The following is a 20,016-nucleotide window of genomic DNA, read 5'->3' on the forward strand; positions in this document are numbered from 1 at the left end:
CTGTTCTCTTTTCTTGATGGTATCTCTAATTATAGACTATAAGCTAAAATAATTTTATTTTTATATTTTACAAGAGCTATAAAAGAAAACTAGCAAATGTTTAAAAATATAAATGGCTTCCTAAGGTTCAGTTGATGCAAATACTATTAAATAATTTGGTTTCGCTATGAAGTGAAGACTTCTAACAGAAATGATTGTGCCTTCATGGATTAGAATTTAGGGAAAATAATTTCAAATACTGATAAGGTCTAATTAAATTATGGACATAATCCCATCTGTAGGTGATGATATTACATATTCTTCATTTTCTTTTTTATCTAAATGGCACAAGAATGTGGCAGGAAAAGGTGAGTTATCACTCCATTTTTTGAGTATGTATACAAGTTTGGTCTCTTAATCTTACATAGTAGTTAAGAAGTCGAAATGATGACAAAGAAGAGTCAGAAATCAAGACAATAGTGATACTAATAGCTGCCATTCATTAACTAGCCCCATACACCATGCATTTTTTACCACAACACTGAAAGTTACCAGTGTATTTTATTTTTTTACCAGCTTTATTGATGTATATATATCATATATATATACACATAAAATTATATATTATATGGTATAAGTATACATATATACATACCATAAAAGTCACCAAATTTAGGTGTACAATTTGATAGCTTCTAGTAAATTTGTAATGTTGTACAACTAAGACCACAACCCGACTTTAGAACATTTCTGCCCCCACATAAAGATCCCTCGTGTTCATCTGCAGGCACTCTTCATTCCCACTCCAATTCTAAGTGATCACTAATGTACTTTCTGTCTCTACATATTTATATTTTGTGGATATTTCATATAAATAGAATTTTATAATCTGTGCTTTTTAAAATTTACTTATATCTGAGGTTCATCTGTGTTGTAACATGGATGGGCATTTGTGTTATTTCCACTTTTTAGCTGTTATAAATGATCTGCTATGACCATTCGTGTACAAATCTTTGTACAGACACACATATTTTTATCTCTCTTGGATGGATGCTCAGGAGTTAATTTTCAAATAAGTGAGAGCGGCATCTTTTTATATTCCCTTGAGCAATGAATGAGGATTCCAATTTCTCCACATCTTCTCCAGCACTTGTTATTGTCCAGTGTTTTTATGTAGTCATTCTAGTGATTGTGAATTAGGATCTCATTGTGTTTTTTACTTGCATTACTAAAATGTCTAAAAATATTGAGAATCATGTATGTGCTTGGTCACTCCTATATATATCTTCTTTGATGAAATGTCTATTCAAAAATATTTGTTTATTATTTATTGCATTTTTCTCTTCTGGTAATTGAGTATGCTTTGAAAATATATTTTAGATACAAGTCATTTATCATATATATGCTTTGAAATTTTTTTCTCCCATTCTATGGCCTGTTTTTTCATGTATTAATGATGTCTTTTGAAGTTCAAGATGTTTGAATTTTGATGAAGACCAACTTATCTTTATTTAATCACTTGTGCTTTTTTTTTTTTTTTGCGGTACGCTGGCCTCTCACTGTTGTGGCCTTTCCCGTTGCGGAGCACAGGCTCCGGACGTGCAGGCGCAGCAGCCATGGCTCACGGGCCCAGCCGCTCCGTGGCATGTGGGATCTTCCCGGACCGGGGCACAAACCCGTGTCCCCTGCATTGGCAGGCGGACTCTCAACCACTGCGCCACCAGGGAAGTCCAATCACTTGTGCTTTTGATGTTGTATCTAGGACTTTGCCTAACCCAAGGTCACTCTTTTACTTAATTCTTACTGAAGAGGAAACTGAGGCTTGGCAAAACCAAGGAGACACTTACACGCAAGACTGTGTTCCTCTGCAGGATATTGTCCCTGCACGACTTTCCTCTCCACTCACTGCTACCAGTGTAGAATTCAAGTGAAGTCTGATACTGGGCCAGGTTTTTTGCAAGCTGAAATGTTTCTACAGGCAGCATACCCATTTTGAGTGACTGAAGTTCACACAGAAGGACCAGATGTGTCTTTCCAGAAAACTCTCCTCTAGTTTCTTCTGCGTACCTTTGGGATGAAGGTAAGAAGCATACCTAGAATAGAAATTTTTACTAGGGAGTTTGAATGAGATAATGCAACTCTGCTTTTAGAGCATGAACCTGTTGATCAGCCCTGTCTGCAGCTGGCTGAGCTGTGGTCCTTACTGGGGAGGGAGGAACCTCATCATGACATCTTGGTCTCAAGTGGGCCTTCTGGGTGTATGAAGTGTGAGATCTATGCTGGATACTGATGAGATGATATTCTATGTGAATTTGTCAACATTAACCATTTTACTTCTGCCAAATTACTATTTGAAAGTTCAACTATGTACTCAAACTTGAAAGGTTCTATAAGCAAACACATAGTACAAGTAAGTTTCTGAGGACGATTTAATCATCCCAAAATAAAAAATAATTTTCTTTGAGCTTAAGACCTATAAAAGTATACATTTAAGTTCAACACTGTCCTCTAAACTTTTTAAAAATTTTCTATACAAAAAATTTTTATAAGAGAAACAAAACAAATTAAATGTGGAGTGATCAAAAATTTCAACTGTATTATCAAATTAGAAAAATGGACTATGTATTGTGACAGGCCAACAATTAAGGCTAATTGCAGTGTATGCCGGTTTGATGTTAAGACTGACCAGAGAAATTTTATGATGAATAAATTGTGGAGACTGGCTCATTTTGTATATGTAGAAAGCATTTCAAAAAAGTGTTCTTATGGGAGGCAGCCTCTAAGGTGACCCCCAAAGGCCCCTATCTTCTTGTATCCCCACTGTTGTATGATTCCCCCTTCCCTTAAATATGGGCTAGACTTATTGACTTCCTTCGAACAAACAGTATATAGCAGAAGCATGAATAGAGGTACTGCTTCCAAGATAAGTGACAAAATGACTTGCTCTCCCTCTCTTACTCACTTGCTCTGGAAGAAGCCAGTTTCATGCTATAAGCTGCGCTATGGACAGGCCCACATGGTAGACGCTGGGCCTCTTGCCAACAGTCAGGTAGGCCCTGGGGCTGGGGAGTGTCATTCTCTGGCCCTGGGGAGTGGCCATATCTTCAAGGGATCCTCACCAATGAGAATTTTCAAATCTACAGAAGAGTAAAAATATCCTTTAAATCAGTATGACTTTTGGAAAAACTAATTATTCCAATTAAATGGAGATTGGTCAAACCAAGAGATAGTGAGTTCATTTTAAGTATCCCTCTATTCTCCAAGCATGTTACAGGTAAGGGCTAATGAGAAAACGCTATCAGCAGCCAATGTCACCGCACTAAACTCTGTGGGCAATGAGCTCTGACTGCCATGATGACATAATAATCAAAACAGTTCCTGGCACTGTTTTACTTGAGGGCTGCATTGAGGGACCAAGGATGTCTTGCTCATTCAAACTGCACATTCTTAATACTTGATGTTCTAACTACTAGAATTTAGGGGTTTATTTTATATTCTTGGTTCAGTGGTAGCTTACTGAGCAAAGGATGCAATTCAAAATCAAGCAATTAAAGGGAGCAAAATTTCTTATAACTTACCTCTCTTCAGTTATATTATAATGAATGGTTCTAAGCTACTAGGTATGGAGAACACAGCAATGATGAAAATGGAAATAAACAGGGAATCTTTCAAGGCAGTGCGACTCAAAATGTGCTGATGACTGCAGCATCAACAACATCTTGTATTAGAAAAGCAAATTCCCTCCCCCTAGTCCCAAAATACTGGATCAGAATCTCTGGGTCTGGGGGGGTCCTCCCAGTGATTCTTACATTCTCTGAAGTTTGAGAAACACTACTCAAGAATTTGCTTTCAAAATGTGGCCTTGTCCTAGAACCAAGAGAGTCTCCAAGACTGGCTAAAATTTGATAGCAAATGTAATAGAGAATACTATAGTTTTTCATTTTCCATTCTGCTGAGGATTAGATGTCAGTAAACCAAACTGGACTTATGATTATTCATAATTTGTGGTTATTCATAATATTATGGTTATTCATAATTTGTATTCATAACCTAAGATCAATTATTCAAGTTTAGTGTTTAAACCAGTTTCACTATGTATTTTAGAAATCTGGTTGCAAAATTCCTGCACTAGAAAATAGTCAAAAGTTCCACGTGTTTTCAAGAATGACATTTGGTTATCAGCGCATCATCAGGATACACAGTGGGACTGGTGAAATCTGTTGCTGACTGAGAGGCCAGATTTAGAAGGAAGAATTAGGCCTCATTAGGTATAGTTAAGCAATGAGATCATGCATCTAACAGAAAAAGCAATAAGTCTTTCTTTCTTTCTTTCTTCTTTCTTTCTTTTTGTTTTTATTAATATTTCTTTGCCTCTGTTGAGAGAAATATTACTGCCTGGGACCTTTCCTGGTCCCCAGGTTTTGGAGGATTTGAGATTGGAGAGAATAAGGATGGGGGTTGGTACATGCCCACCTTGAGTTCAAGGATATGGAGGGCAGTGCTTTGTGTGGGGATGTGGGGGAGGACTAGGTCTGATGGTTCAGGACTCAGAGAAGACTGTGTGAGGAGTTTTGGAAGGAAAAGAAGTATTGAGACAAAATTTCCCTTCTTCCTCAGTGAGGCTGTGAGCCCCTCTGAAAAGTTCTTTGCATTTCTGGAAACATTTTGGCTTTTTTTTTTTTTAAATCTGTGCAGCAAGAGTAACTTTTTCTAGCAAATAAAACTGTGAACTGGAAAAATGAATAATCAAAAGAGGAGGGCCTAGGTGGGAAGGGGATTTGGTGATCCCCAGGATCAGCCTGGCATCTTCCTATCTACCTGCCCAATTTAATATCTTTCAGTTCAGTCATGAAGGGGTTTCCAGGGCCTCTAAAGTGGATGTGCCATATGCCCTGACCTGGGAATTTGGCTCTCTCCTTCAATTTAAGACATCTTTAATCCACCTCTCTCTTCTCCCCAAAGTTCAGTCCTCCCTGTGTTATGTGGTCAGAGAGGGTCCCTTTCTCGTGGATTTCTAGGATAGAGATGTCTGCCTCTTTCTTCATACTCATTCCCTTTATTCTATTGCCCTAAGTCTGATGATTATGTTTACCTTTAATTCACTGGGAGGAGGATGTCACGAGAAGGTCGGTGAGGGCCAGGCCTGGGGGAGTGCCACTGGACTGAGGAAGGAGGCTTTGGGTAACATTTCAGAGAAGAGTCTCTGGAAAGGCCGTTCAGTAGGCTGCTTCCTGCCTCTTCCTCAGCTTTTATTTCCAGACTCCATCTACCTCCTCCTTCAAGAATCTTCTGCCTCAAACTAACCTTGCTGCTGACCTCAGTCTCATCATCTACTACCTTTAGAGTATCTAGATTCACTTATTCCCAATAACTGATCTCTTCCCTTTTCCTCATTTCCAATAGTCAACAGTTTCCTTCACCTTTGAAATCCCCTTAAAATGCTGATGTCTGTCTCCTAAAACCTGCCATGCTCTTGCCTACCTCTGTTTATCCTGTGTGCCTAGTGGCCCCTGCACATGTCTTTCCCACCAGAGACAGGGAGGCCCCTGTCCCCTCACTCATGCTATGCTCTCGGCCTCCTACACGTGACTGCTCATGCTACTATTCTCCAAATTGTCAGTCTTTCTTCTTTAAATTTATGTAATTCTGACATATGCTTAAGAACTAGTAATTTATTTTCTAGTCTTTAAAGTATCTACCATGACCTCTACCTAGCTGAATACTTTTTCTTCCCAAATTCTTTCTGCATTTCTAGTGAATTACAAATGGATGCAAGCCATGATTTATACACATTTGCTGTTGGCCATTGGGCTATTAACAAATGATATATTGCTGATTGAGATAGCAACATTTGGAATATCTAAGATGGTTTTTAGTAGCTGACAAATAGAAATTGTCCCCCAAATAGGTGTTACGTGGTGAATAAGAGGTGGTAGGTATGCAGAATAACTCTGATTCTACTGATAAAAATATTTCTGTATTGAAAAATCACTGTGAAATGCAGGTAATAGTTGGGTCATATTCTTTTGGAATTGGTAAAGTGTTAGAATTTTATAGGTGACAGTGAGTTGCCTGGGTTTTTCCCTTTTTGCATCTAATATTCCAGACTTGGGTCTGGAGAAGTCAGCACCCATAAATGCCAATTGGAAAAGGCAAAATAGTGTACAAAGTAAAATAAAATCCCAATAAAAGCCTGTCCTCTCTAGCTAACGGACCAGAATACGTGAGGCCTAAAGATACAGAAAACTTTTAGGCAGTAACTATTCTACTCTAGCCAAACACCACAGAAAAACTACAGCCCCCTCCCCAACCCTACCAGCAAAGTCCAATTTGGGAGTCTAGACTTCCACCCCTGCCAGTCTGCAATAAGGCAACCCAGTACTGACTCCCCCAGTCCCTGGGCGTCAGAGAAGGCCTGAAAAGGTATTGCCAGAGTCGCTCCAGATCTTTGCTCAAAACCCATCCACCCCCAACTTTAGTAGGAGTGTCCTTGCTCACAACCCTCCAACTCTCCCCCCACCAACCTTTAGCAGGAGTGAACATAAATCCTTAAGCTAAAGGGTCCACAGATAAGAAAGGAAGATACACACACAAAAAAAAGAAAAAAAAGAAACACATGGAACCGCTTGAGACCAAGATGGCAACGAATCTGACCTCCAACTGACCCTGAGTCTCATTATATGTTGATTTTACTACATTAGCATATTAAATGACACACCTACTGGTGGCCAGAACCAGACATTAAGGACCAAAAATGTATATAAAGGGGGTAGTATCCCACTTCCTCAAAAAAGCCCTGCCCCTTCCCTGGTTAACTAAGGCATGTGCCTCCCCATCCTCTGCCTCACTCCCTTCCCTTTGTCTTTACTCTTTACAGTTAAATCACTTTCACCAGGTGGGTGAGAAGTTGATCCATGAACTTACTTCCTGCTCCTCCTTTTTTTTTTTTTTGCCCATTGAATAAGGCTTGTGCTGTGTGGATCTCTCGTTATTCGCCTACTCGAAAAAAAAGAACCCTCCCCTGCTGAGCTGGGCCTGAACAAGGTCCATACGACTTAACATAAGGAGCCAGGATATTCATCCTCAGCAGGTGGTAATGCCGGTGGTAATGAGTGACCATCTCAGCAGTGTCCCTGAAGACCACAGAGACCCTGGACTTCCACTTCCACCCAGCAAGAACAAGGCACACTGACCCCTCCCTGCAGAGGTGGTTTCAGAGTCAGGACTCTCACCACCATCCAAAGGTAATGAGGCTCTTCCGTGATGTCAAGTTAGGCAAAAGGAGGTGCAGGAACAAGGCACCCATGCCCCTCCCAGCAGGGGGTATCAGTGAAGGTCCAGTGGGAGCCAGAACTCCCAACCCCACTGAGCAGTAACAAGGAACCCCTCGCTCCCTGGGTGAGAACAGAGACAAATCCAAAACCTGGAGACCATGACCTGGACCCCCATTTCCACCAGGCAGTAATGAGATGGCTTGTCATCCCCTGCTAGAGTGGTGTCAGAAGAGGCAAGTCAAACAGAAAATTTATATAATATCCAGAATCTCATAATGTAATACTCAAAACACCCAGGTTTTTATTGAGAATCACTTATAGTAAGAACCAAGATGATCACAACATATATGAGAAAGGACAAAGACACTCAACGGACACCAACAACAAGATGTCAGACACACTGGAATCATCTGATTCCAACATTCTTGCATAGCACTGGATATTTCATAGGAAAATAAAGAGATCTGATTTATTTGCAGCAAGAACATTCAATAAGTAGGAAATGGGAGAAAACAAAACCACTGCCTTAGTTTACTTAGTTTACATTGTTTTCTAAACTGCTTTGTGCAGAGTCTTGCATCAAGAATACAAAATTTGGGGCTTCCCTGGTGGCACAGTGGTTGAGAGTCCACCTGCCAATGCAGGGGACACGGGTTCGTGTCTGGGAGGATTCCACATGCCACGGAGCAGCTGGGCCCGTGAGCCATGGCCGCTGAGCCTGCGCGTCTGGAGCCTGTGCTCCGCAGCGGGAGAGGCCACAACAGTGGGAGGCCCACGTATCGCAAAAAACAAAAAAAAAGAATACGAAATTTAAAGCTGTAGGGAATCCAACAGGGCTACAGCAGTCTGGTATGAATCATAAGAATTTCTTTATTCCAGGACATGTTTTACTGCCTGGGATATCTACTACTACGGCCTAGAGTTTGGGGAAAGTCCTTAGTTTACTGTCTTGCGGATGTGGCTAAATGATGTAGAAGCACTCATAGATTATGGGAAGTTGCATCCTGGACCACTGAGTAAGCTTCATAAATAACAGTGTTAATCACAGAGAATAAGGTGGTATGAGATACACTATATGATACTGCCATGGACCGTAAACCTTTTCAGACAGGGCTGGATGGTGAAAGGAGGAACCACCCCTGAGTCAGGAGAACCTGGGTTCTGGCCCCAGCTCAGTGCCTGACTGAAGAGAAATTACTTAATCTCTCTGATCATCAGTTTTTTTATCCAGTGTGTGAGATGAGGGATGTCAAAGCCAGTTGTAAAATGCTATCATTCTCACTACTCAATATAAATACCTACAATCTTCACAGTTGTCTTACAAAACAGAACACGTTATGCATCTTCAGGATTATTTTGTTACAACTACACAAACAAAACAATCTATGTGTAAAAATGGTATTTAAATTTCTATGAAGACAGTTATGTATTTTAATTTTGATCTTTTTCAGTAGTGTACATTTTAATCTCCTTAAAAGTACCTTTTATGGCTACCGCGTATATACCCCAGGGTCGGTTAACTCAGAAAGCCACTAGACTGATGTCATACACATTTGATCTGACGTCCCATTGTGAATTCAGTTTTTCCATTTGTGAGGGTCTCCTGATCCTAAGAGGCTTTGCAGTGGTACACCAGGGACTGGGTGTGGTCAGATCATGGCATAAGACCCACATCTATGAAACAACTACAGTCCAACTCCAAAAAAAGATGTAAGAGGCATGTGTCAAAGAAGAAATAGAGTTCTATATTGCGTTTTAGGTTTAAAAGCTGTCAGAAGTATCTTAGTCGAATCCACCTTGTCATAAACAAGGTAGCGGGAGGGAACAGAGAATCACTGTTTCAAAAGCTAGGAACCTCACTGCAATCATTAAGATGTTGTGAAACAAAGCTTTCCTCTGGTGTACAAAGAACCCATTTGAATGTGTTTTTCTGTGTCCTCTGTAATACTTTCTAGCAGACAGGGCTCACTTTTTCTTGTTGCTATTGCTATATTCCTTTTCCCCAATTGTTTGTTGACATTATTGTTTTGATTTGTCTTTTAAAACTTGCAAAATAATGTGTGAAAGTTATGTAGAAGATGTAAAGAATAAAAATAAATGAACACTCATGTGTAACCACTCTTCCTAAAAAGAAAACTTACCCATATCTTTGAAGGCCTCTGTTGGTCCTTCTTTAATCCTAACCTGTTTGTTATTTCCACTGTTTTTCTTTACAGTTTCATCAATATGAATATACTGCTAAATAAGATATTGCTTTGACTTGCATATTTTGAACTTTAAAAAAATGGAATCATACTGTACGTATTCTGCAACTAGCTTTTTGCTCAGTGTTATAATATTATTATGAAAATTTTACTGTAGTCTATTGTCATTGCTTTATTGTATCCCTTATAAATTTATATTAAGCAAATGCATCTATTCCAATTGATTGGATTGTTTTTCCCCCATTTTTGATATTACAATAAAAACAGCTACGAATATTCTTAAATGAGTTTTCTATGTAAAGAAGCTGGAATTTCTCTAGGTTATATACAGTGCAATTGCTGTGTCAAAATGTTTACACCTTCACACCTACGAAATTATGAGAAACTGTTTTCCAAGGTGGTTGTAACAATTTACATCCCTACAAGCAGTTTAAAGACAATGTCACCTTTTTTAAATGTGTCCAATTTGGTGTTGTTCAGGAAATGGTATCTCACTGTGTTTTAATTTACATTTCCTTAATTACTAAGGCAGCAGACAAAGAAAAATAATTTTAGTTATTAATAAATGCCATGAAAAATAAACAAGTCAAGGAGAAAAAGATGGAAAGGGGTTACTTAGGAAGAAGGATCAGGGGAGAGATCTCCCCATGGAGGGTCATCAGTGTTAGAAACAAGTGACAAGATGGGGTGAGCCAGGTAATGAGGTAGGGGCAGGGGGCTGCAGGGCAGAACAAGTGGGTTCCAGCTCTAAGAAGAGGCAGAACAGTCTTTCCTTTTAAGTGCTGAAACTAAGTATTTTTAGTTGATGAGTTAGAGAACAGGCCAGAAGGATCTCAGCTAGACTGGGAGATTTAAACAGATGGTGTTGAAGAGAAAACAGAGCTTTGGGTATGAAAAGGGGGCGTGGAGGGAGCCATACATGGTGCCTATTTATTCTCTTAATTAGGATCTGAATTACTTTGCATTATAAAAAAAATCACATGTGAAAACAAATTTTTTAAAATCCTTGAAAAAAATTAACCTGTCATGAATTATGCAAATATTTTAAACTTAAAAGAACAATTAAGATCTTTCTAGATTTACACAATTTAAACAAATTTTGATCTATTGAATTTAAGATCTGTGTGGTTTTATAGGACAATGCCCTGTCTGTGTTAAATCTAGATGAAGCATTTCCAGTCCTTTGGAGATGCCTCTTATTATTCCCCAAGTTTTATTATCTGCAGTCCCAATGGGTCATTCATTTTCTGGAGTGAAAAATAATCCTTGCTTTCCTACCTTGAATGTTAAGCTGAGTTGAGTGTCGCCATTAATTCCTAGAAAAGGATTCACTTGCTGTTGATCAAGTGGAGTCTAGAGGAGCCCAAAGGAAATTTTTCTTAGTGGATCACTTAGGGTTCTCTTGCAAGCAGATGCCAAGATGAAATCAGACATGTAAGTGATCTGCTGGGGAAACACCTGTGGAGGATAAAGAAGTGATGGAGCAGGAGTAGGAGGGAAAAGCATTCAAACTGCCCTGCAGATCTGACACCTGTGAAAGGAGACAGGGAAGGAGGGAGGATTGTGGAAGAAGAGCCTCAGACTTCAATGCAACTCTGAGAAAGTCTTGGCTACACGTATAGGGAGTCCCGGAGCAAAGGCTGCCAGCTATGGTAATCCCACACAGGGCAGGGAGGGCCGTATTCCATTATCCAAACGTTGGCTGGGAGCAGCCTGGGGAGAGCATAGCCTCAGTGTAAAGGCTGTTGGAGGTCCCAAAGGTCCAGAGGCACAGCAGCTGGAGGCTGTCACTTTCTCACACTTCTCACAGTAGGTTCTTTTGAAGGGTGAGCTGGAAAATGTACTTCCTTAGCTGCCACTTAGAAATAAAATATATCAAATTTGCTAGAACAAGATGCTTACAGTCTTTGATGTCTGTATAACAATGAAATATGATAAATACATCTCGGTTTCTAATCAATATGCTGACTTATTAATTACCATGTATAAGAATAGCTCACTGGTTTTCCTAATGATATTGAAGGGAAATAGGAATTATTTGGCTCAACAGATTATTTTAAAGGACTTTGTTTATAAACAAATTAAAACCTCACAATATTTTTCAATAAAGAATATTCCATTTAGTTTATATTTTTAATTCTCCAAAACCATTCCATGAATGAGCCTGCCCCCTGCCCCCATAAACGCATTTGTTTTTGGTTCAGTTTGATTTACTAATTTATCTCAATAGTTATAACATCAGATTTATTTTAAAATTCCTTCATAACCATTTAGTGACAATTCTTTTTTTTTTTTTTTTTAATTTTTGGCTGTGTTGGGTCTTCATTTCTGTACGAGGGCTTTCTCTAGTTGTGGCAAGTGAGGGCCACTCTTCATCATGGTGCGCGGGCCTCTCACTATCGCAGCCTCTCGTTGCGGAGCACAGGCTCCAGATGCACAGGCTTAGTAGTTGTGGCTCATGGGCCTAGCTGCTCCAGGGCATGTGGGATCTTCCCAGACCAGGGCTCGAACCCGTGTCCCCTGCATTGGCAGGCAGATTCTCAACCACTGCACCACCAGGGAAGCCCTAGTGACATTTTTTTACTCTGATTATAAATAGAAAACAAGAAAATACTGAGATGTATATTTGTGCATGTGTTGTGGTCTATGTCTTTTTATTTCCAACTCCCAAACTTCTTGGCTATTCTGGTTAGTTTTTACATGGCTTAGACAGAGGTTTTCTGTGTATCTCAAAAGTTTTCCTACGGAACGTTTTTCTACAACATTTTGCTCGATTAATTTAGATGTGATTTCCCAAAGGGCACCTGACTTGAAAAAATTATTTTATTCATTCAGGGATTGACAATGCCCAGATTTTAGGAGAATGAAAAAACCTCAGAGAGTATGGGGAGGAGTGAAGTAAAAACTGCAACATAGTTTTGAATGTTGAGTTTTCACTGTGAATATATTTCAAAGGTATCTATGTACATTTTAACACTCTGAATAAAGATGTGCAATCTAAACAAGTTCAGATTGACTACAGTTCAGGGTTTTAAAGCATGTAAACTCTTTGGGGAGCTTTAGCTTTATAAACCTTGTAATAACAAAGCCACATGAGTCCTACAATCATTATTCATACTTCTTAGTTTCTCACCTGGGAAGCATTATTGACTCTTCTTTCTGCAGAGCATACCTCATTTTAAAACACATTGAATTATGGTTATCAAATAGTGTTATAGTAAATAATCTTGTTTGGTTAATGTACATGAAAGGCTAATTGTGTGGAGATAGAGAGCAAAATGTTGCAATTTTGCCTAAGATTGGAGAGGGTAAAGGTTAAATAGTTCCTTGAAAACATAAAAACAGAGAGCAGAAAACAACTCTCAATACTATTCTCTGCCATCTTCTTCACACAAGACATATATTATGTCAATGAATTCAGATAACTAAAAAGCCAAGTGAAAGCAGGTATAAAAATCTCCTATCTTTTACTTTACCTTTTGTTAGATATTGGCAGGTTTGTTATAACTCAGTGGGTAGCATCACCTGGAACATAGAATTTACCGGTTGTGATTCGTTGTGTTGTTTTAGCTGTAGCTTCAGGGTTTCAAATATACATTTTTACTTATTACAGCCTATCTTCAGCTTTTATTATACCACTTCACAGGTAGTATAAGAACCTTACAGCAGTGTACTGTTTTCTCCCCTTGGGCCTTTTTGCTATTATTATCACAGGTTTAATTAACCACTTATACATTTTATTTACCCAGCTTTTGATGGATATTTGGGTTGCTTCACTTTTTGGTTATTATGAATAATTCTTCCAGGAACAGTCATGTGTTGAGTCTTTCTGTAGACATAATGTTTTCATTTCTCTTGAGTAGTTACCTACTAGTGGAATTTTGCTAGGACATGTGGTAAATTTAACAATTTAAGAAAGTGCTGAACTGGTTTCCAAAGTGGCTGTACCATTTTACATTCCTGCCAGCAATGTTCCTCCCCACATCCTCACCAATATTTATCTTCTTTCTCTTCATTGTTAGCCATTCTTGTGGATGTGACTGGGGTTTTAATTTGCATTTCCCTAATAGCTAATGATATCGAACGTCTCTTCATGTGGCATTCACCATTTGTATACCTTCTTTAGGGGAAATGTCTATTCAAATCTTTCGTCCATTTTTAAATTGAATTATTTTGTCTTCTTCTTATTGAGTTTTTAAGAGTTCTTTACATATCCTGGCTATAAGTTCTTTATCAGATATGAATGGCAGATATTTTCTCACGGTCTGTGGCTTATCTTTCCACTATTTTTTTCAGTATTTTTTCCAGTTTATTGAGGTATGAATGACAAATTAAAATTGTATATATTTAGGCTGTACACGTGATTTTTTTAAATGCCATATGTGATGATTTAATATACATATCTACTGTGAAATGATTCCCACAATCAAGTTAATGAACACATCCATTACCTCACATAGTTAGCTTTTCTTAGTGAATTTCAAGTATACATTATAGTATTAACTATAGTCACTAGGCTGTACGTTAGATCCCCAGAACTCGTTCATCTTATAACTGGAAGTCTGTACCCTTTGACCAGCTTCTCCCCATTTTGTCCACGTCCAAGCCTCTGGAAACTACCATTCTACTCTCTGGCTTTATGAGTTCAACTTTTTCAGATTCCAGATGTAAGTGAAATCACACAGCATTTACCTATTTGTGTCTGGCTCATTTCACTTAGCATAATGTCCTCCAGGTTCATGTAAATGGCAGGATATCATTCTTTGTTATGGATAAATAATATTTCATTATATGTCTTTATAGATATATGTGAAACATATACATGTATTTGAATATATCATTTTCTTTATTCAAATAAAACCTCACAATATTTTTTTAATTTACAAATTAAACCAATATAGAGGCATATTCTGTAGTCTCCTTTTTCTATTTAACTGTAAGTACAGTGATTCTCTATTGTGCTCCTATCCTCAGGCACCCTTAATTGGTTTACTGTGAATAGGGTTTCTTCTGCATGAACACATGCTAATTATTTATTTGTAATTCCTCACACAAGAATTGCTATCCCTGACCCAGTGGTCCCAAATCACTCAGGTGTCTCTAGAATGTTCTGTGCCTAGTGATGCTGACATACAACTATGGAAACCAGCCCTCCTACAGTGTTTATTATGTGATGTTCACACCCCTCAGACTTGTTTGCCTCATTGACTTTATTCCTATTAATACCACATCCCATTAAAGCAGAAAAACACAACAACTGGATACACATAAAAGAGGCCAAGCTTAACCAAGAAACTGGTTCTTTATCCCTCTCTTTGTTTTTGATGTTTGGTTTATCTAATTTATAATAGGAAATGGGGTGAATTGGCTCACTTACTAAAAGCAGAAGTAAGTGGAGAAGAAAAATTTATTAGTCAGTTAGAGCAAGGGTTCAGCATGCAGTAGCAGGTTGGCCATCTGTGCGGGAGAATAGAAAGTTGCATTCCTGCAGGAGGTCTCTCTAACGGAAGCCATGTGGCCCAAGGAGGCGCAGAGAACTCTAGAACTGACATACATTTATGCTGTGTGTGACCTGCCTTTATCTAAACCTCTTTCTGTCTCACTAGAACTTCTTACTACCTGGCATGGTTTACCCAGCATTAGCCCCAAAATTGCAGTAAACTTTCTGGGAAGAGAATAACTTTCCAGTTGGAAAACAGTATTCTTTGCTCTCCCAATGGCCTTACCTTCTGGGCCCCTGACTCTGCCTAGGCACCTTTGCCCCTGAATTGCTCTCACTGACCACCTGACTTTCTTTTGCTTCTGTCAAGACCCCTAAGCCCCCTTTAATGGAAACAAAGAGTGTTCAATGACAGTTGCAGGAATACCCATCAAAAACGGAACACAAGTCACTGACCTATTAGAAGACATTGCAAACCAAATAATTAGCTATTCTCAAAATCAAAGCTCACACTGGAAGCCATAACTCCCAAAGCCAAGGAAACTACCTGACTGACAAAAATGTTAACATAGACACTTCCCAAGAAAATCTGTCCTCTGCCACCTACATACTTCCCCTTGCTCAACCTTTTTTAGAGATGGGAAACTCTACTTAAGGAACCTACGGCACAACAGCCTGCTAAAACCTAGGCTGAAAAATCTCATTGGAAACAAGCTGGATGTTTTGCCACTCAGATGGATTTTGGAGACACCCAGATGGCCACTTGGTCTCTTCTTGGTTACTTGTCGAAAATTTACTACACAGCATCCATTAGATTACACATCAGGACAAAGGGAATCTTGAAGATCTCTTTTACAAGTATTGGTGGGACAAGGATGAAAGCTAACTCTTTTATATGGCCCAGGGATCATGTATTAGTATCTCTGTGCTTTTGTCCAACACATGGCTAAAGTTGTAGACTTGAAGCTCTCTATCTGTGTCTGTCTGTATGTATTTTTGTCTATGAATGTGTAATAAGTTTCTACCTTTGGATGGTATTACAAAATTGCACTATGAAATTTCTTAAAGAGAATTCTGTTTTGATTAGCTTAAACATAAACAAACACACATAAATAGTTCTAAAATTACCAGAAATTAAGGAAACTGAACTTCTGATATTTTCATATGCTTAAAAAAGTATTCTTATGGAAACTAACTAAAAAGTTTTTAAAATTCAAGTTTACATAATTAAGGCAAATCTTTGTCAAAAAAGACTAGTTTAATATTACTGGTTTAATAAAAACAGCTATGTTTTCAACATCATACATTTTTATTCTACCTGGATATGCTCTTCCTAAACTTATAAAATTTTTCTGATTGAATAAACTAGCATTGTATCTACCAGATGTTTCAGATTATGAAAAATGTAAATTTTTGTTTAACCAAATTGAATCAATATTCAAACCAATCTTGTCTTAACAGTGCTTATGCTTTGTGGTACGAAGATAGTTTCCAAGATCTTTAGGTAACTCAAAACATTAGACTTATGCTAAACTGAGTTAAATAATAGTATTCTTTAGATACCTATACATTTTTAAATAAGCTAAAATCCTGAAAATTCATTACTAAACATAATTTTAAGTTGATATGATTTTGCCTCTAATTTTCACACGGAAAAGAGAGGGTACAGACTTTTTCCTTACTATAATATTTTATGTTAATACTTCTCTTCTTCATTTTAGAATCCCTCTTTTAAGATGCCTGATCTCCAGAACTCTAAAACACTCATCTTTTCCACTTCCTCTCAACAATTGTTCAAATGATTTTGCAGGAACAACGCCAAACAAGAGTCTTCAGGAGATTATTCCTTAGGCCCAGATTTGACCCACTCAAAGGTTTATGATTGTCTCTGTGTTGTTCAACAATGAATGACATTTCTTGGTCATGAACAAAACTGAGGCCCAACAGTTTTGAATTTTACCTGTGATTTGTGATCTCAGAAAATAGCAACAGTTAAGAAATCACCTTATCCTCTGTTTTCTGAAATCCTCCACCTTTCGTGTACCACAAAGAACCACCCCACTTAAGATAAGATTTGCTACCCAGGCCTTCTCAGGATTCCCCTAAGACCTGGAGATCACTCCCTTGTTTATCTGTGACCAGGGAAACACCAACTTTTCCCCTTTTGCTTTAACCTGCTGATAAGACCAGACACTGATCTCTCAACTTCCCTTTCTTTGTTTCATGAAATATTAGCTGAGCTCAGAACTGGGTGTCCTTCTAAAACTAGCCAGACACAGAGATGAACCTTCCTGTTCATCTAACTGACTGAGACTTCACCTAATTGCAAAATAATTCCAATTGTAAATCAGCCCCACCTGTAACTTTCCTACTTTCCCTAAAAAAGTCTAAGGCAAAAACCACCCTGCAAGACATTCTGATCTTCTTATTGCAAAAGCCTGAATAAAATCAATCCTCTTACTTATTTTTTGTCTTTGAAAACATGAATAAGGGCATATATATCCAGCATTCTATCTGGGCATATTCTGTTACATACATTAATGGGGCATACATAGCTATAGTGAAAGCTGTATTAGCATCCTAAAAAGAACTAAATAATTTAAATAGCCATATGAGGGACAATGTGGAGAGTATCACCTGGAGTGGAGTGGAGAAACTGACTTAAATGTGCTAATTTTTCCAGGATTTTTTACTTTTCAAAAATTCGGAACTGAGGGCAAGAGATGCACCATTAATTTATTTGAGATAGTTTCATAATTAAGCAAGTACACTTAAGGAGCATATTAAATTACTATTTTGGGAATAATTTTAGAATAACAGCAAAGTTGCAAAAATAGTACAGACTGTTCCTTGTACCCAGTTCCCAGTTTCCCCTAATGTTTCCATTTTATCTCCTCATTTAAGAGTGTAAGTTATACTTCTTAAATTTTTTATGGTTTCCTTAGAGTTTACAATATGCATTTTTGAAATAAACTACTCCCACCTTGAAATAACACCACACCATTTCATGGGTTCAGGAACTTTATAACATAGTATTCCCAATTCTTTTCTCCCATCCTTGTGACGTGGCTGTCATTAATTTCACTTATCCATGTGCCATAATTCCTTAACACATTGTTACTACTCTCCCTTAAAACAGTTATATGTTATCCATTAGGCCACCAGGGCTGATAAAAAGTTATTTTTTAGATTGATTAAGAAGCAGAAAACTCAAGGGTTTCATTTTACCAGCATTCATTTCTCCTTGGAAGTTCCTCCTTTATGTAGATATAATTTTCTGATCTTTGTCAGTTGTTCTGTTTTTAATGTTTGTGGTAACATAGGTGCCAAAGGCTTCAAATTCCTCTAATGTCCTTGTTTTTGTCTCTCCTCCTTTTTTTTTTTTTTTAATATTTACTTATTTGGCTGAGCCGGGTCTTAGTTGTGGCATTCAGGATCTGGTTCCCTGACCAGGGATCAAACCTGGGCCCCCTGAATTGGGAGCACAGAGTCTTAACCACTGGACCACCAGGTAAGTCCCTTGTCTCTCATCTTGATGTTGGGGCTTCCCTAGGTACTGTTGCTCAACTTGAGTCTCTGTCTTGCAGTTCTTTTGGCAGTGATCTACTCTTAACTATCCTGGAAGCCTGCAGGTGTGATGGTCAACTGTGAGGGAGGGAAAACATTCTATAATCTTGCAGTAAATCCCGGTCTCTAGTGGGCCTCTGTTTGAGGGTGTGGCCTTCACAAGTGTTTCTGACTCTCCCCAGGGATATGGCTCTTTCCCCTCCCCCTACTCCTTGCCTTGGCTGCAGCATTTCCTTGAAGCCCTATCCCCTGCTGATATGTTCCCCCAACACACCGCATCACATGAGAAAGGAAGGATGTAGAAGGCTGAATTGGGGGAGAATTTATTTCCTCTAGCTGGGATGAGATTTCAGAATCGCACTCTGGCCAAGTCCTTTCTCTGGAGAGTAAGATTCTGCTACACAGAAAGCTCCATTGCCACCCCTTCGTCCCCCCGCCCCCAGAGCCACCAGGGAACCTCTCTCCATCCTCACCATGAGAGCCTGCAGGGGTTCCTGAAGGGAACACCCCACAAGAGTCTGGCTCCCAGGATTTTCTCCCTCTCAATTAGTCATCCGTAAGTCCGCCTGCAAATGAAGCAGAAATCAGTACCCACCATGATCTCCATTGATTCTAGTTGTCTAAATTAGGGACCTCCATGCTCCTCAGGTACCCTAGTTGTTCACACTGAGGACTGTCATGCCCCAGTGACAATATCATAAAGGGTGAAGAGCCTGTAATAAAAGCAACAGTAGATGCTAGAGACGTGTTCTTGAACATGTACATTCATGACAGTATAGCCAAATAAATATTTCACATATTAAGAAAAATTAACCAGGTAGTGATTAAAAAGTACAATCCCTAAGTGAATACCCAATTCCACCTGCCAAAGGGATGTCCAATGATGTTATAGGGGATTTCCTATAAGACTCAAAGTGCCCTCTCTATAAGGTACAGGCAAGACTCGAAGCTCCAGGGTCTGGAGAGGGTAGGGTAGGAGGGCGAAGGCAAGGTGTATTCTGAAAAAGAAAATGTGTAGAACACCCTAGGGATATCATAAAAGGCTACTGTAGACGACTTTAACCCAGGCCTTGGTCCTCCAGTCCCAGTGTCTACTCTAAAGATTAGAACCTAAGCTCACCTAACCCATTTCTGACTTCTGGGAGTTCCACACATGTTTCTAAACTCTGGAGAATGGAGACTGTCTATTTCGGGCAGAGTGAGAAGAAATGTGGTCAAGACAATATACAAAAGATTTAGAGAAAATGAGGACATGCTTAATTTTTGGATTTGACTATACTGCATTGGTCTGTCGAAATGTGTGTGTGTGTGTGTGTGTGTGTGTGTGTGTGTATGTGTGTGTACAGTCTTTGTGAGGCTTTTCTACCTTCAGAAGTATAAAATGTTACTAACACAAAACATATCACTTAGAAGTTTAATTACTTATCTTTTTATTATACTTGGTTTTGTAAATTTGAAATAATAATCATTAGTTTGAATTTTTGTGTTAATTATTCTGAGTGAAGTTGGCAAAGGTGGATGGAAACTATAACAAATTAAATATTCAAAATTA

The sequence above is a fragment of the Delphinus delphis genome, chromosome 6, assembly GCF_949987515.2.
Source record: "Delphinus delphis chromosome 6, mDelDel1.2, whole genome shotgun sequence".
Taxonomy (NCBI): domain Eukaryota; kingdom Metazoa; phylum Chordata; class Mammalia; order Artiodactyla; family Delphinidae; genus Delphinus; species Delphinus delphis.